Raw genomic sequence first — 5,000 nt, forward strand, 5'->3', positions numbered from 1 at the left:
TTTTCACGTAAAGTACAGGAGAGATATGGATTACTTTCATCAGAATGGTATGATGAAAGGAATTATAACTTTTTAGCACAAACTAAAATTAGATGTACATTTTGTGTATCTGTTGCAACATGGCTGCTGCTCGTGAAAATTTCTGAGATCAAAGGCAAGGGAATTAAGATAACAAATTCCCAGTTGTGAATTGGGTAAATTGTAAGATTATACTACACTGAACAAAAAATTTTCAATTTACAACATTAAAAAGTCTCTATCTCCAAACGATGGTTATGTTGGCAGTGTAAAAAAAAAGAGAGCCCAGGCAAGGATGTGAGGAACCGGAGTATCATTGGTCTCTACAATAAGTTGCATGAGGTGGTAGGTCTGTTAGCTGACCTTTTAAGCATCCAGACACTAACTGACACAACATGTTGCAGCTGGTCTAACCCTTGGTGTAGCTCCATTCTTTGTGGAAAATGTTTCAGAACTTCAGCTCTCTGCACTCAGACTGGTTACCAAGGTATTATAAGCTCCCCATTCTTTTTTTTTTTTGTTTTTGAAGTCTTATTATATTGTCATTGAAAATCTGTTTTTCTGTTTTTTATTATCATTTAATTTTTAGTAATTATTATTATTATTTTTTTTATTATTATTATGATTATTTTATTTATTTATTTATTATTTTTTACAGGTATTCTCCAAGTACAACAAACATCGTCGTCTGTTATTAGACGATATTCTTGCTTCTATAGCCCGCTTACCCAATAGTAAAAGGAGCTTGGAACATACAGATTGAACTCTGATGAAAATATTCAGATGTTAACAGCCTTAGTTTTACAGTTAAATACAGTGTGTAGTTGAACCCCCAGAGGAGCTTGGCAAAAAGACAACAAAAATAAAAGTGCTAGTGATGGTGATACAAAAGAATTCCAAAGATTCCAAAGATTCAAAAGTGGAAGAAAAGAAACCCGAGTTTAAACTGGATAGAGATGTATTAGTGGTTAATCGTTATGAGACTGCCATGAGTACAAGCATATTTTCTATCAGTGTTCCTTCAAAAAACGGGCAGCAAAAATGAGGAGATCGATTTATCGACCTCTGTTTGAAATTTTGTTCAAGATCTCCTTGCCACAGTGAACAAGCCTGAATGGCCAGCTGCAGAACACTTTTGTCACTCTTAGGAAAACTTCTAGTACAAAAATTCAGCAACAAAAACACAGGACATGGCCCCTTGGGGTATCATCTCTGGACTGTTTGGGGTAGTAGCAGCAAAGTTTACGACGTGATGCTGTGTTTTCCCCAAATTGGAACTTGAAAATATTAAAGTATAATCCAAGAAGTAAAGGAGGAGGAAAATCGCGATGCCCCCATGCTTGAAGATGGCTCTCCGCCTACTGAAAATGGCACCACAGGGCCATCTTACACCATCCAGTAAGAAGAGCAAAAAGAAGGTAAGAAACTGGAAGAATTATACAGAGTACACAAAGCATAAATTTTGACCAGATGTCAGTAGATTATATAGTGGACTCCCAAAGATGACTAAATATAGAAAGGAGAAAAAATCTCTTTTCTTCTCTTGTCTCTTTCTATCCTTCCCTCCTTCCCTCCGTTTTCTTGCTCTTTTTGCACTTTGAAAGAAGTGAAAAACTGTTATGTGGCATAACTTAAGCAGCCATAACCACTGATGTGATTAGATGTTATCTGGCATGTTTGGGGTTAAAAGTAGAAAAAGCTATTTTTTAAAGTACTATAAATGGTTTTAGAATATTTAGATTAAAGTCTAAAACAATTTTTAATTTTTGGGTTAACTGTATTACAAATGGATAATAAATTTATAAGTATATTTATTTCTTGTCAACCTCACCTACAATTTTTTTAAAGCTTGGTTTTTTTCAAATTTCACCTCTATATTGTTTCATGCAGATCTCAAAACTCATTAAGGAAATAATATTTTAAGGGTTTCTTTGTTTTTTGGGTTTTTCTTAGAAAACCTATAACTATTTTATTAGAAAAATAAAATAAGAAATTAATGAAATATAATAATAAATGAAAAATTTTTTCAAGTCCTTTTATTACAATATTTAAAAATTTCCTCTTTGGGTACAGTATTATATTAACCAAATTTTATCATAAAATATTTCACACTTTTTAATAAAAGATAGGAAATTATGCAGATTCTGAAAATACACCATGAAGATGTTTCTGAATGAAATTTTTTAGTTTCCAGAGCTTTCTATAGTGCCACAGAAGAGCATAACTTTGTATTTTACAATATCAAAGTCTGGCAACTGAGGAAAGTGATACTTTTTGATACTCTTTCCATGAAACAAACATCATCAAAAACAAGAATAGTTACCAGATACTGAGGACATGTAAATTTGATACTGAATAGCCAACTGTTCCTAGAAATGCTGATGATTTCATGGGATTTTTAATTCCAATATCAGTTGAATCACCTTTTCAACATACATATTTAAAAGTAAATGTTACTTTCCAAAAAGTCTGTTATATGTATTTTTTCTTTTTCTTCTTCTTTGTCCCCCCCCACCCAAAAAAAAAGAAAGAAAGAAAAAAAAAAAAGTAGCTTCTATCATTGGTTTTATATAAGAACTAAACATATTCATTATATCAAAGGAATTTTGATATTAACAGTGGCAGAAAAAACAAACGTTTTTGTTAAAAGAAATTGAGATGGAAATTGCATAGTGTCATATGTAAAGAAGTAAGTAGAAGTAGAAGTATTAGGGATAATGATAATAATAGTATGTAAATTATCACCCATAAATGGAACAAAATAAAAATCATAGACTCATTGTTAACTATATTATATAGTTAATGTAAGTAGCACCTCATTCCTGTGGACTGGAAGGAGACTTGTACTAACTCCCCATTTCCTTTTACAAATAAATTAATTCCAATTGAAGTTGTGCTGTACTAATATACTCTTCTATCATGTAGGCATAATGGAGATTGGATGCTTATATGGAATTTAGTCTTAAAAATAATACTAAGACTACATTATTTCAAACTTGTTTATTTCAAAGCCACAAAAATTTATCAGTGCATATATGGAATGAAGACAAGTGGGCCCATTTGCAACCATGATTACTTGTAAATTATGTATTTTGGCATCTTCCCGTAAAAAATGATTTAGGTTAATAATATGATGAAGTGATACCATCCCTTGAATCTAGCTAAAGAACCAGAAGCTCAGGAGCCTTATCTACCTACTAATATTTTCATATGCCCTCACTATCCCCAAGCAAGAGTACCCTGTGTTATACAATTTGCATTCATATTCTGAATGGTCTAGTAACACTAACAAATTATTAGACTTTAACTTCAGTATCCTCTGAGATAAATGACAGTTGCCCATAAAAAAACTTTGTACGGTTTTAAATTACCACCAAAAAAGCAGTTACAGTATTTTTGTAATTGTGTGTAAAGGATTCTGTTCCTTGGTTTAGTTAAACTAAATGTAGTGAATGTTGTGCTTTACTTGAATATTTGTATATTTATGCAGAATAATTGATTCATAATAGAAACTAATTCTTGTGGAGAAAAAGATGTTTTCTTTTTTAAAAAAGCTCTAGCTCTCCAACATTGCATTTATGGAATGCATAATGAGAAACAGTCTGTGTAGTTTTTAATGACCTTCAGATAGCTTTCTTTTTCTTTACTTATGAATTTTCATTTTCTTGTTTCTTAACTTTACCCTCATATATGTTAAGGCCAAATGAAATTTATGGTAGGCATCAATCTAAATTCAGTAGTGTTCTTAAGGTATTCTGTACATCTGGTATTTGGTTCCCATTGTGTATAGATATGCTACCTGATTATCCTTGCTTGTGCAGTGACATGATAAGGGAAATTCAATTGGGCATACAGTTTCCCCACTCTGTAATGTTTTTCCTTCTTCTTCTTTTCCCTAAAACTTTTATAATTTATTTCCATTTGGAAATTGTACAGTTTAAAGCATGATAATTGTCATGATGAAATTTTCCTAGACATTCCCCAGTAAACTATATACTCTCAAAAAAAAGGGGTTGGGGGAGGGGGTGAGAAGAAAATCTTTGTGTTTAAACCTTGGGAACCATAGAAATAGGGTAAGGGGAGAATGATTTCCTTCTCCCCAAATGAGAAAGACCAAGGGTAGGGAATATTTTTATTTTTGCAGTAGTTAGAACAGATGGGGCCATTCAGTTATAACCCATTGATTCCCACTTGGTGAGTTGAGACTGCAAAGGGGTAGTTAGAGGGTTACAGGGATCACAAACTATAGGAAAATATTGTAGGGTTGTCTGCTAGGCATTCATCATTATTCTTATTAAAAATGAAGAAGCCATTTCTTTCAGGAAAAATTGTTTACAAATAAGCTTTCAGATCTTTCTTTCTTTTTTTCTTTCTCTTTTTCTTATAGCCCAAAAAAATGTAGTTGAAACAGTTGTTGTCAGAGGTCTGAGAAAGAGCCCCCTGGGGTTAAAAAGGTTATGAACCATTGATATAAAAAGAAACCCTTGCCTCTTTTTTATTATGCATAAGTGTTTTTTGCTGTTTAGCCATTTTCTGAGGTTTATAAAAATTATTGTTAATGCAGTATCAAAATAGTTATACTGTTTTCTTTTAGGAGACTCCATATTATCTGTATAGGGTAGTCTACAACCCCTGTGAAATAATAATAACTCTTTAGTGACATTGTCATTTGTTATTTTTAAAATAGTTCCTATTCAGTTTTCTGTAATACACCCTGCACTTCCAATCATGGTGGGCAGGAATAGGCCCCCAAAAGCATGGAAGTAGTGTACATTCCACCTCATGTACCATTGGAAAGCCTTTTTTTTTGTGAGAAACATTCCTGTCATGTCATTAATTTATTATTAACAACTCTGAACGTTGTTGATCTACTTTGATCTAGATTACACTCCTTATGGATATTATTTCAGTAGGTGTTAATCACCTAAAATATTATAGATTATTTGTGTATAATCGTGTAGTAGATTATATTTTTGTTGTAT

The 5,000-nt window shown here is 32.2% G+C and overlaps 1 pseudogene; it reads left to right on the plus strand.

Annotated features, from left to right (window-relative positions):
* Positions 1 to 5,000, plus strand: part of LOC119583390 — a 16,556-nt pseudogene that overhangs the window by 3,167 nt on the left and 8,389 nt on the right.

This window comes from Penaeus monodon, chromosome 17, assembly GCF_015228065.2.
Source record: "Penaeus monodon isolate SGIC_2016 chromosome 17, NSTDA_Pmon_1, whole genome shotgun sequence".
NCBI lineage: Eukaryota > Metazoa > Arthropoda > Malacostraca > Decapoda > Penaeidae > Penaeus > Penaeus monodon.